The following is a 14,491-nucleotide window of genomic DNA, read 5'->3' on the forward strand; positions in this document are numbered from 1 at the left end:
TTCTGTGTGGGGTTTGCATGTTCTCTTTGTATACGAGCAGGGTTTCTAAGGGTCTACCAATTTACTCCCACAAACCAAAAAACACTTAACAAATCACAGCTTTTGTTAAATGTCAGGTTGAATACTGAAGTAAGATGGCAATAAAACGATAATACAATATCTTAGGTTATCGAAATGTACCACTGGTATTACTTTGAATACCTTTACTGGAAAAAAGTGACATAGAGCTGTTTTATTCAATGTCTTATTAAAAAAACACAATAATATACATTGGTCAAATTTGTCTAAAACATTAACATGTCACTATACATTGATTACCATCACACCCTTTTTTGATATTGCAGCTAACATTGAAGTGGAGGATAATCACGAGGAAACTGCCCAAGCTGAATGCCCAATATATATATATATATATATATATATATATATATATATATATATATATATATATATTTTTTTTTTTTTTTACAAAGGAACAGTGGTTCAGCAGGGGCAGCAATGTGGAGCAAAATCAGAACTGTCTGGTTATTGTAGAGAGACTCTGATCCACAGAGATGATGATCCCCTCCTTGGGTGAAAAATCTAACACCACCAACAAGCATCCCTTCAGACAAAAATGTCTGCTCTGCTCAGTCCTGATATAAGCAATATCCTCTCATTTTTAACAAAAAAATCATGCTGAACATTTTAGTTTTAGTCGTTATTCATTTAGACAGACACTCCCACAGAAGAAATGTGAAGAGACAAGTCAGACATCTCTTTTCACCACATAAAGTCACCTCCAAACAAAACAGCTCAAAAAAAGTTTTTATATAGGGGTGTTGGTACTGTAACTGTATCTTGTTGTATTCTAATCAAGCAATTCCAGACATTTCTTCAGGGAATTTCAGGAGGCTGTGTCAACTTCTGAAGTATGAACATATTCTGCACTCTGTTTCTTTAAACCTTTCACTTTGATGTTGGTGAAATCACATTTTAATCACGTATATTTACATGCATGTCTTCAGCATTTTTCTCCAAGTAGCCTTGTATCTGTGCAACACAGACACATTCAAAGAGAGGCAAACAGTGTGACTACCTTCCCCCAGTGTGGCTGTAATAACCTCCTGGTGTTGAAATGGACTCTCTGAGAGATATCCTTGAGCTTCACCTCCATCTTTCTAGCAGGTCAAGCCAAGATCTAGTAGATAGCGAGCTATAGTTAAGGTCCAGATCTGCTATCTAGACTTGAATGATGGAGGAAACTATGTGGCGACATGTTTATTGTCACCCAGATGGTTCACAATGCAGTGCCTTAGTGAGTCACATCGGTTCCTAATATAATTCATGGGGTGGCACCATTGTGGGGTGACTGATAAGGCCTTCACTTTGCCCTGCACTGGTCACTTGTCTCAAGGAGACTCCAAAGAAACTTCACTTTGTACAAATGGTGGCCAAAATATCCAATCCCACCAAGGGTTGCACTTTTGTGTTAAAACTTGTAGCGAGGTTACAGAGCTGGGGAAGGCCATTTATAATAGGAGAAATCTCTCTTTACTATTTGGCTCCTTTGATCAAACCCTATTTAAAGGGGGAAAAACAACTCCTTGTGAAAAAGGTGTGCAGGAATTGTAAAGTAGATGAGAAAAACTGGAATAACTCAGTGCGAGCCCACCCAGTGAGAGACTCATAGCAGCTGTGGCTGTCCACACAAAATTAGGCCTCCAGAGACGTTTGCCTTTTGTATGTCAGAACATTTTGGCACCTTCAACTTCAAAACAGAAAAAAAAAATAAAATTCCACCTCAGCAAAAAGCTGAGAAAATGTTATTCTTACAAATTATTAAACGCTGGTGAGTTTGGTGACACTTTGATAGTTAAGGACACCATCAAACACCCATTTTAGCAGAGGAGGTTAAATGGAACCAAATGCACAGTTGTCCCCGAAGAGAGCAAACGGGTCACTGATGAGTGAGATCAGAGGACATCAGCTTGGTGCTGCGCTGACGGTTCAAATCTGTTTTACATCAAACCGATGTGCCTCACAATCTCAGGAGAAATTTACTATGACAAGGAAAATGTGTATAACAGCAAAAAGATATTTACAGGTCTGTTCTCTATTATCGTAGCCTGTTATCATTACATGGCACATTGTTTATCTTCATCACTCTGAAGGTTTGCAGCAATAAATGTTTAACAGAAAAATCCACTAAATGTTATATCGTAAAGAAACTTCAAATAAAAACAATATGTCTGCAGCAGTTGAGTACAACTTTTGATTTTGTTATTATAACTGTCTTGTTTGTTACTTAAATATGAGAAAATTTAGTCTTTCAGGAATGCACAAAATAGTGTAAAAGTATCAGATTCAGGATAACCCAAATGAAGAAATCTGTTGTTAGAACCAGCCTTCAGTTATGATTTTGATAATAAATCATGTCACTTTTCTGGTCTTATTACCTCCACCAAGGAGGTTGTTTAGTGTTGGTTTGTTTGTTTGTTTGTTTGTCTGTCTGTTAGCAAGAATATTAAAAAACTAATTAACAGATTTTGATGACATTTTTAGAAAATGTTGTGGTTGTCACAAGAAACAATTAAGTTTTGGTGGTGGTCTGGATCATGACCCAGATTGGACTACTTTTTAATGACTCTGATGGAGCTTTGCGCTCTCCGGGTTCTTCTAGTTGATGAAGTTTTCAACCTCTTGTTACTTTTTTATTGTTTTTATGCTGCAGCTTGCAGCTTCAGCTTGTTAACTGTCTACTATGATAAAATATTGCATGAAAATGTGTTTGTTATAAAACATTTTTACTAATCTTTTCAACAAATACATGTCGGTTTTTGTATATATGGAGACCAAAATTGCATGTTTTATTTCCTCAAGCTCAAGCTTGTTGTAAAAACTCCAATTTTTATGTAACTCCATTACCCTCCTTCCTAATTTCACTTGCAGATTTCAAGTGTTGCTTAGAATCTAAATTTACACATTTAAGTTTTCAGACTGTGTCTGAAAAATGCCTGAAAAAAGCATGAAAGCAGTTTTTTATGATAAGGTCACTTTTACAGTAGCTGCCCAGTCTTTCTGTGCAGCAAAAGTGAATACAAACATCAAGAGGAAAATGCTAGCAAAATCTGTGTTCATGTGATAAAAATTCAAAAGGCATTCATAAGTGGACTTCCAATCTACACCAGCAGCCAGGGCTTATTTTTCAGCAAGACCAATAGCTGGAGTTCTGCCTATCGAAGCAGCATCTTTATTCGGATGGAAAATGAATCCTCAAGGAACATGGCCAGGCGCTTTATTGTGTATGCAGTGTGTGGCCAGGTTCAAATTGGCAATCAATTATCCAATTAAGACTGACAGAAATGCACATCAGGAATTCCAGCCCATCAGTCCAAGCTTCTGATTGGAACACGATTAGAGGGACTTAATTAAACCCTAGGTGCCGGGTGTTTAAACATCATTTGTGCAGTGTTGGAGGGCTTGAAAAATATAAATCTGGACTCTGCACACCATATCTCAGTTAGGGGCCAGGGAAGACATGATAACCTGAGAAAATGTTCTTTTGACTCCGTCCTGCATGTGACCATGTTGGTTATTCAAAACTGTGCGAGGACCATGGAATTGTTACATTAAAATCTATGCCCTTGGGAAGATATGAAGAAAGAGATAAATATTTGTGAAAATTGCACAGTACAATGCAATAACAATAGCAGCCATGATATTGTGCCACATTAGTCTTAAAACCATTCTCATGGTTTAACAGGTTCTGAATAATTCAAGGACATACCACACCACGGAGAGCCGTATAAGTGTGATGTGTGAAATGAAATGCAGCTTGCTTTTGAGATTCTTAGGGGTATTTTCTTACTTGGCCAACCTTTCCTTCTCCTGTGCGGTTGTTTAGTGCCTGTATTGATTTTTGAGCTGTTTCTTCCTGCTATATCAGACAGTGTGAAATGGAAGGCACTGCATTTTAATATTGGGTTGTGAATTAATCATTTTTTTCTGATAGCAAAGCTCAGCTCTGTCCCTGTAGGAGAACACCTTATCACAGCAAATAGGATTCAAAGGGAGAGGAGCAGTATAATCCACAGCTAATTGGATAAAATGGCTGTGCTCTCTTCCTCCTTCCAGGGGCTAGTGTCCATGCAGCCTGCTCCACAGGGACCTTGGAGCCACCGAAGAGGTTATTACACTTTGTCCTAAGGGAGCATTAATACCTTAGCCCTTGTTCAGACATGCAAATAATCTAATTCAAGGTCTAGCTAATTAACAACTTAGCTAGAGTAAAGATAAAGAGGCTCAATAATAAGCTGGAGATTTTTGTAGAGGAGGGCAATGGACCACCTAGCACAGATATACAACAGTGCCAAAAACACAAAGCTGCACTAAAATAAATTAGCAAATAACTTTGTGTTGTAATAAGAATGGAGGCTAAACAGTGAACAGTTAACAGTGTTATGAGTTCAAAAAAACATTTTGATTTAAAAAAACAATACCTTTCACTAACACACTTAAAAAGCCTGAAACCACAGCGCAACCAAACACAGAACTTTTCAGAAAATACACAAACAAAATTAAAAACAGAGTTAAACAGACATTTACTTAAAAACATTAACATCAAAACTAAAAACGCAACATTAAAAAAACAACAAGATCAAAAAGCTTTTATTCTTAAATGTTTAGTTTTTTGCATTGTGTTTCTGAAATGTTTTGGTACATTTTCTTGTTATATATTTTATGTTTTTGCTTGTTTTGCTGCAGAGTTATTTCTGTTTCATGTTTTCTGAAACTCTGTTGTGTTTCGGTGTATGTTGTGTTGCTGTTTTGTTTTTGATTTGTTTGTTTTTGTCTCCGAGCTAAAGTAGAAGAATACTGTGAACAGACAAGTGTTCACTGGATGAAGGAACTGCTCATAATAATAATATTTATATAAATAATATTAATAATAATAATGTGGTTGAAACTGAAACGTTGAGTTCCCAACTCCACTGCAGTAATGTTGATATTAGGAATTGATAACAGATGAAACTAAAATCTAAAAACCATGCCACAGAAAACACAAGTATCTTTTTATGTCATATGTTTCTATCTATACAAGCTTATTACATTTAATTGGGTTGATAAATAATTATTAACATTTTGTATTGGAGCTCGTAGTTTACTCTTTAAATTCACAGGTCATTATTTAAAACAATCTGCTTGTGATTTTCTTTTTTCAGACAGCGATCAGATGGATATGTCCACATTTTTATGACACTTAGCATGCTCAAATCTAATAAGTTTCTCCTTGAGTGCTCATGCAACACACCATGGGCACTCATCTGAATGGCCTCTGTGGGCTGTTGTTTCATAATAACCTGTAGAAAATTGGAACATGTTTTAAGGCGTCTCTGGCTTTTCCAGGGTAAAATGTTAATCCAGTCTGAGCAAGGTTGCATGGTCAAGGTTGCCAAATTACCAACGAGCACTAATCACCCTGCCTCGGAGCGAGTCTGGCTCAGATTGTGGAACGTTGCTCCCAGCCCCCGCTGAAATGCCTCGCCACACTCACAGCCACTCTCTGTGCCTTTCCTGTGTATGAAACTGTGATTTACAACATCAATTTACATCTGCCAATACCAAATAACTTTTCCTTAAATACACAATGTGACTGCTGCAGTGGGGTATGTGTTCTCCATCTGTGGCTCTTTGAAGCACCTTATGCCTGTATATCAAAAACAAACGTGAGGATCACTGACCTTTAGAAATTACAACATTCCTATCAGAGATCATCAGTATCAATTAATATAAAGACATTTGACTATGGAAAGTACGCATAAATCTAGTGTTTTGTTCGAACTCAGTTAAACCATTTTGTTTCAGAAAAAGAAGACATTTTGGAACAAAGACACCAATTTAGCTATTTTTAGGAACAATTATGGTGAGGGTTGTGTCAGGAAGGGCATTTGGCATAAAACTTGTGCCAAAACAAACATGCAGATCTACAACAGCCCTATTGGATCTTATGACTGCTTTACCAGATCGGTCAGGGCCTGGGTTAACAACAATCACCTCTGATGCTGTTAACAAAAAGGGTGCTGGTAAAGAATTGGACTTGGAGGCAGATGGTCCACTATGGCGACCCCTGACAGGGGAACGGTCAAAAGACAGAAAAAGGTTCATGTGTATTCTAAACATCAATCTCCTCTGTGTGACAATGTTAATAAAAGTGTTAAAAGAAACACTTAAATGAACATTAGATAATACTTATAAGGTGAATAATGTTTACAGTTACCTGCTTTGGTTGAAAAAGTTGTTAAAAAAATATTTACATTACATTACATAAATAACTATGCTTGCACATGGGTTTGTTCTAGACTGATAATTAAGAAAATTATGAACAGTTATTTTATCTTACCAGTTGTGAACAGGGGCAGCATGGTGGAGCAGTGGTTAGAGCTGTCCCCTCACAGCAGGAAGATTGCAGGATTGTCTTCAGCCAGGGGTCTTTCTGTGTTGATTTGAATGTTCTTCCTGTGCATGAGAGGGTACTCTGATTTCCTTCCGCTGCATGTTATGTTAATTAATAACTTTAAATTGTCCCTAGGTGTGAGTAAAAGCGTAAATGGTTGTTTGTTTCTATATGGCCATGTGATGGACTCGCAACCTGTCCGTGGTGTACCCCACCTCTCACACAATGACCACTAGGCATTAGCTCCTTTACAACCCTGCATGGATAAAAGGGTAAAGAAAATAGATGGATGAATGTTGCGAATTTTAAATGCACTTTAAATGACCTCAGTTTGAAAAAGCTGTTTAATTTTGGACTGACAAGTTTATGGCTCATCTGAGTGGGGCAAGCCCAAAGTGGACTGCTGTGATTTTATAACATGTATGCTCCATGTAACAAGTAAAATTTAATTTGTCCTTTACCATTCCAAAGAATCACACTTCAGAAATTCCTAACTATCAATTTAATGCTGCATTCGATTTACCTCGAAGGTGGGAACTCAGATCTGGAAAACCTGTCACACCCTACTTAACTGTGTTCCAGTTGCAAGTCGTAAAACCAGTAGAATTTGTTATTTGTAGTGCTCAGTGCCCAGGCAGTACCATACTATAACCATACTATTAGCAATACAACTCAATAACAATAAATGTCTCTCCATTCTGTGCATTCAAACACTGTAGAAATATGTCTACTAATGCTTGAACAGTACTTTCTGTGTGATTGTACTACTAAGATAAAAACTGACAGAAGTAAAAATGAGTTTATTATCACAACATTTCATGCATGAGTCAACCCTATTAAATTTTAAAGTTAGGGTTGGTCAAAAATCTCCCACTTTTTGAGTCAGAATGCTGACTTTGAGGGGGGTGTTCCAGTTGATTTTTTCATTTTGAAATTCTGAAACTTCAATTTCCAAGTACAAATGGTATGCAACACTATAAATCAATGCTGCTATTATTACTCAATAAAATGCCAATTTTGTAATAAAAAGCAACATAAAACAGTCTTTTGTCAGTATATAATTTAGCCCCGTTAAAGCTATGTTTTCTAATAGCTTGTCAGATTTTGGACCTGCTTTGTCTCTTTGTACCACAGACACAATTAAGAAAGTATTTAAAGATAACTGACTCATTTCCGACAATTAGTTTGCTGTAAAAACAAAAAATATATCAAAAACTGATGTTTCAATGCTGGTATTGTAGTCATTCAAATGGAGTTCTTGTTATGTGGCACTGTCAATCAAAATTTATTTATAGAGCCCTTTACAACAGTTAAATGGTGAACGAAGAGCTTCACAATACAAACAATAAACAAAAATAATACAAAAAGTGCCACTAGCTATTAAAAGCCTGCCTGAATAAAAAGGTTTTAAGATTAAATTCCAAATCAGCCACAGACTGCAAGTCCTGAGGTAGTTGGTTCCATAGTCTGTGTGTGGCGACTGAAAAGGCTTAAGTTTGTTTTTTGTCTTAGGGACAAACAGTAAACATGCATTAGTTGATCTTAAGGTCCTCTCATACTCATGGAAAGCTACTAGATCAGCTAAATAAGGTAGGTCAAGACCGTTGAGAGCTTTAAAAGTGAACCATTTAAGTTTAAAATCAATTCTAAAACAGACTGGAAGCCAGTGGAGAGAAACTAAAACTATCTTCATGCAAACTTAATTTGCCTAATGACTGAAATACATGACAGATCCGTTTAAAACATTTAGTTATCAGTTTTTATCATGATGCATTCACAGGCAATAATTATAATTGGTGCATTGTAATCATAGACTGTTGTACTTAGCAGCGTGCCTTTTATGTATTTGCATTTTATTGAAGTAAACATCATTACAAAGGGTTAATGAAAGTTTAGCATAAAATATGTTATACCAAGTGTTGGACTCCAATCACTCTTTTTAATAGCTTTGTAGCGGCCAGAAAATCAAGTATTCATGAAGATTGAGGAAGATGATCCAGTGAACTTCAATTTAATTGGTGCAAATTAAAACAATCCATCTTTTGCAGCTGTCTATCTATCTGCTATCACCACTTCATTGCTCGTCTTGCACCTTGATTACAATTATCTTTTAATAGCAAAACTTGTCAGCAATTTTTCTCCCTTCTGATTTACGTCCCCATCCAACGCAGCGTTGTTCCACTCTTATAATTCATGTTTTAGTGTAATGCAGAGCATGCCTCTGTTGGGCAGATGCAAGATGTATTGACAACATCCTCTCATATGTGCTGCATGCTATGACATATGGCAAACTGTCTCTGCACAGTACAGGCTGCAATCCTTCCCCCATTCATATGAAAACAGCATGTTTGCATGCCTGGAGTTCGGTCCCAATAGACCAAGCTCAGAGTGAAGAGCATCAATTGATTACAAAATAAATGCATATGCAGACACATTTTCTAGCGCTTTCCGGTAACAGTTCCAGGCAATTAGACCAAAAGATGACACTCCGACTTTAATTTGGGACAAAGTGATCTCTCGTCTCACCTGATGTGCTGAGCAAGGGCTTTTTCAGAGATATATTGCTGCGGTCTTGTTTTATCATAAAATAGGAACTTGCCATTTTCTTGTAATAACTAGAAGTTAAAATGCTCATCTAAAATGACTCAAGAACTTCCGAGTGACACCGGCGGAGCTGCTTTGGGAGCGAGCGACATCAGTGACTGTTGAGCTAAGCAGAATATGAAGCCCAGTTACTACAGTAAACATTACCATTTAATCTTGTGAAAGCCCACAAAGAAGTGTAATCTCAATAATTATGAACAGTGTCAGCAAGTTTGAAATTCTTTTGCAAGATCTGAAACAAAGCAAAAACTGTTGGTAAACACTCTTGATTACCATATACTGCAAACAGAAAATGCTTGACGTTTTAGGAGTTAAACATCCAGTAAAAAAGAAAAAAAAAAGATAATGCACACTCTTTTAAGTTCAGTGGTTTACATATTAGGATCTAATTTTAAAATCATCTGTTCCTCTCATTTACATTTTAGTACTGAGTCCAGTTTCTAATCAAGCTTCAGCTCTCAGATTTGACCCCAAAGTACTTTATTATATGCAGAAGAGTTCAATATGAACTCAGTGAGGATGTTCAGGTTATGTGGCCCAAACAATCATCACTCCACCACCATGGTGGACAGTTGGTATCAGGTGCTTATATCATGTGTTTTGTATCCAACCAACATAGTGGCAAGCATTATATCCAGGGGTCTGAACTTTGAACTCCAATGATCGAAAATTAAATTTGAACTATTTCTAGATATAAAGGTAGCACCACCAAAACCCTTTGAGATCATCAATCTACCCAGGTTTTTGTTTTTTAGGTCCTCTTTATTGCTTAACCCATTGCTTAACCTCATGGCTCAGTGTTATAACTAAAATTTTGTTTTTGGGCCAATGTTTTCTTATTTTTACTTAGCATTATAAGCTTTGTCACCTGTCAGTTGCCAAACATACAGTTAAATATGCTCTTGTCACAATGTTAGCCATGGACTGCACAGTTTGCTCTGTGATAGGTGCGTCTAATTCTAGTTTGTTTTGGTTAAATGCTCAAAACTTGTACAGTTCATATAAATGGCCATGATTTCAGTCTGATGACGTAATTTTTTTTAACTTCAACTTCAACTCTGAAGTTGTTTGGCTGGAGTTCAGGCTAACTTTTCGTGTAAACTGGAAAAGCCTTGGCCCACCTAGATATTACTTGTTACACAGAATAAAAGGTGAAAGAGGAGGAGGAGAGTGTAAAGCTTCAACACATGAGAGCTGTGTGGTACGAGATGCTTTTATATTGTGGCGTAGAGTGTATCTGGGAGTGGTTTAGTCATAGTCTTTCTCCCAAAATTTTATTATTTCATAATTTAACAAAACAAAGCGCATTTTTTTTTGCTAAATGTGCATGTACAAATAAATTTTTCACCATCACATATTGAGCACAGGCAGCATCAACTACACAAGTGTGATACTTTCCTGCTGATTAGATGAAAGAAAGATCCACTGATTGTCACACACCTGAGTGTGCAAAATTTGTTCTCCGCATTTGACCCATCCCCTGAGGGAGCGGTGAGCAGCAGCGGTGCCGCGCTCGGGAATCATTTGGTGATCTAACCCCCCAATTCCAACCCTTAATGCTGAGTGTCAAGCAGGGTGGCAATGGGTCCCATTTTTTCAGTCTTTGGTATGACCCGGCCAGGGATTGAACCCACGACCTCCCAGTTTCGGGGCAGACACTCTACCATAGATGCAGATAAATGATGGTTTTCTTCACCTCAGTGGATTGAAGGCTCACTAGTAATGTACTCCCAAAATGTATCTACATTTCTACATTTAAAGTAGCAATCAGTACCCAATTAAACATAACCAAATAAAAACATAGGGTGTTCTAAAAGATAAATATTTAGGTATTACCATTCTACCCAGTCTTCTTTAAGATTGGATATATTCCAGTCAGTATACTTTAGGGTCTACAAGCATTGTGGATACTTATCTTGGTACAACACTGGTTTTTGAGGGAAACAAGGGCATAATATCACATGTTTTACACTTGATGTTTTTTATGGCAAAATATAACAATTTTGTGTAGCTCAGTCACTAATAGCTTGTGTAGTTGTCACAGATTTAAGCGATCAATTAGTCACTGCTTTGAATTTATGTTCAATATATCCCTGCACAATTCTGCAAAGTCCAAAGTGAGGTCAAAACATTATTCATTTAAAAAAAAAATCTATTGTCTGTTTAACATATCTCTTTAAAGTATCAGCAGAAGACTCATCATTGCATCAATAAAATAGAAAGAAGAAATTCAGCATTAAAAATGACTGGACATTACATCAAATGAGCCAAGCATGAGCAATAACCAACACAGAAAAAAGAGCAAGTGTACAACTTCATATAAAGATATGCAATCAATGGGAGAAAAACCTTTGCACTCTCACATTTATTGCCAATAATTATTCACTTACCAGGACTGATAGATGCATTACGCTCTTAGAATTTCTCATAAACAAAACAATTAAACAAGTACTTAAGGGAGGTATAATGGAAAGCTAAAGAGGATTGGTGAGTGGAATACTATATAAATATGCTTTTTTAAAATATTTTTTTGTACATTTGACAGTGATTTTATTGGGAGCTCTTGTTGTGAATCTAAGTTTCGTCTTAGCTTGGAAGAAAAAAGAAATCTTTCTGTGCTTTAGGGAATTGTCCTGCCATTTCCACTGTGCCCCAGATAAACTTGGATGTTCTCCATCCATCAGGTGACTACATGGAGAGCTGACCTGTCATAAATTCACTCTGTGGGGATGATGACAGGGCCGGAGCCAATCTTCATGAAAGAAAGAAAAAAAATGGCACGAAGTTCCCATCCCCCCGCTTTCTGAGCCCTTTTCGAACCCCAGCTCACCCTTTACCCTCACTACTGGAGCACCTTCGCTCCCTATCTTCCTGCCTATCTCTGTGTCTGTGCACCTACCAGGCTTTCTCTCCCTCTCCCCCTTTTCTCTCCATGGGTAAGCAGGTAATCATGAGCTGTCACAGAAAGGTGACCCATTAATGTGATGGATACGGTGTGAAAAACAAATGGTGTGAAACGTGTGGATTGCTGTCCTTACTGCACCTTGGCCTTTTGTTCTGTCATATCAATATCCACACAGGGCCTCATTACACCGCTGCACTACACAATGAGTGGAGCGCCAGGGTCAAGACTGCGCCACGCTCCCTTTGACTGGCTCCGACTGGGCTTTTCAGCTCAACCTCACCCCAGAGGACTCTCAGGTAAACAGGAAGAGGGGCAGCCTCTGGAGCCAGAGACAGCACACATCATCCCAGACTAAATAAGCAACCCCCCAGCAGCCCCGTATCCATCAGGGGCCCTGACTCTGTTTACAGACAAAACTGACAAAAGTCACATGGAGAAATCATTGAGTTTTACTTGATGTATGAGTTTTTTGTTTTGTTATTTTTTTTTCTTCAGATTTTTGTCTTATTTTGAATTCTGGCTTCACACTTAGTTCAAGTTTTTATTTCATGGGTGCTCCGAATGTCCTTACGTATCTAAAACGATACAAGCCATTCTTTTCTCTACAAGGTCAAAACCATTTTTTTATTGAATGCATGCCGGTGCTGTCGATGTTCAGAAGAGTTTTTTTTTCTTTCCAGCAAATGTTCAGATTCCTTGGCTATAGATCACATTTTCCCCAGACAATGGCAGCTCACATAGAGATAATTGATACTCTACATTGCCAGACTGTGTGTGAACAGCAGCAAAATAATCAATAAGCAGGACTTGTATGAATGTGTATGGACTTCTAAATTGCTTCAGGCATACTGTAAGATGGGCACTTAGACTTTCAAAGAGCGATACGGTCAGTGAAGGTCAGGAGGGGGACGCAGTAAGAAGCTATCACAGTTCAAGGCTAACCTGCACTGTCTATTACACTTCACTGCTGTTAGGTCAGCGTATTAAAGACTGAGGCTAATTCCACTGCCAGGACCTGTGATCTGCTAGCTAAGCGCTAATCACCAATTAAAAAATATCTTGGATTACAATCATCAGTTTCATGTGCAGGATTTGTGCTCATGGACCCTGGGGAATTGTGATGGAAGCTGAATCTGAGGGTTGGAAATATCCTGCAGGCAAGTCAGTGTCTATATTTGATGTGCTTCCTCACATTAGAGACAAAAAAAGGCACTTGCGAGAACAGCTTCTAAAATTTACCAATGTTAATTATATGTGATTAACTTAGAGAACTTGTGATTGTCTCAGTTGTACAGTATAAAATACATTATTCCTAAGGGAGGTCAATCTACAGTTGATCCTCACTGCATTTTCCCTGAAATCTACAGTGGTGGTCTTGCGGACACCTCGGATAAAACACTGGTGACTCTATTAAGAACAGTGGTTATGGGCCACAGACTAATCTAGTATGACAAACTGGAGGTGTCCTCTTATTTCCAGACCCGGTGATGAATCGACGGCTGTAGTCCCGCATGCTGTCATGTCAGAGTGGAGCTGAAACAGATTGAGAGGGAACAGACAGCAGATTGATGTTCAGGGCTTCTTCCCTTGCTTCTAAAACCCTCAGAATCAGTCCATTAGGCCTCCTCCAATTGCCTATCGTTTTATTTTAGATCGTCTTTCATCCTAAATTTTAGATTTACTTAAATTGAGTTTTATGGAAATGTTATGAACAATTATTATCTTACCTGTTGTAGGTAGCTCTTTGAACAACCACAGTTGGAAAAAATAGTTTTATACTAAACAAATTGATGAGCTAAACCAAATTTAAACTTTATTCTTTAAAAATCATAACAGCTTCAGCAAACGTAATTTATTACATTGCTGTCATGTTTGCATGACATTTTTTTTTTTAAATGCCTGAGGCGGCATTGGGAGTAGTTACTACACCTAGCTGCTGCTGCCGCTATTTGTACTCGCAAATAACCATAAATTCAACGTATTGAAAAAACTGACAACAATGTAACGTTTAATAAAATACCATTTGCATAAACAGCCATAAAATCTTTGAGATTGGAGTTGTTTAAGAATGGCAACAATCCACCTTGATATTAGTCCAACTAACACTAGCCATTAGCTCGACAATCTGGTTAAAATTAAACTGTTTCTTTTAAATACGGTTGTTTAATAAGATATCTCCAATGGCTAAGATATTAATTGTTCAAAAGCTTTCCACAGAACCTCATTTCAAAGGATCTGAACTCTTCAGGATCCAAGTTCTACTTAAACTACAAGACAGTAAGAACTAAACAATTCATAAAGAGGATAGTATTTACTAAGCATTAGATGTGCTGGTTTGCATATTTAGTTTTCCTAATATAAATGTTTCCTAACTTTTTAGACGAAAACTATCTGTTCTTTACATTTAAAGCTGCTCTGCGAGTTCTGTAACCAATGTATAGTATTTATTTTAGAAGTCAAATCAGTATGAATTGACACTAACTTTTCTATTTCACCATCACATTATTACCAATAGAACTTGTGAGCCCCTAAATGATGTAGTTCCA

This window comes from Kryptolebias marmoratus, linkage group LG1, assembly GCF_001649575.2.
Source record: "Kryptolebias marmoratus isolate JLee-2015 linkage group LG1, ASM164957v2, whole genome shotgun sequence".
NCBI lineage: Eukaryota > Metazoa > Chordata > Actinopteri > Cyprinodontiformes > Rivulidae > Kryptolebias > Kryptolebias marmoratus.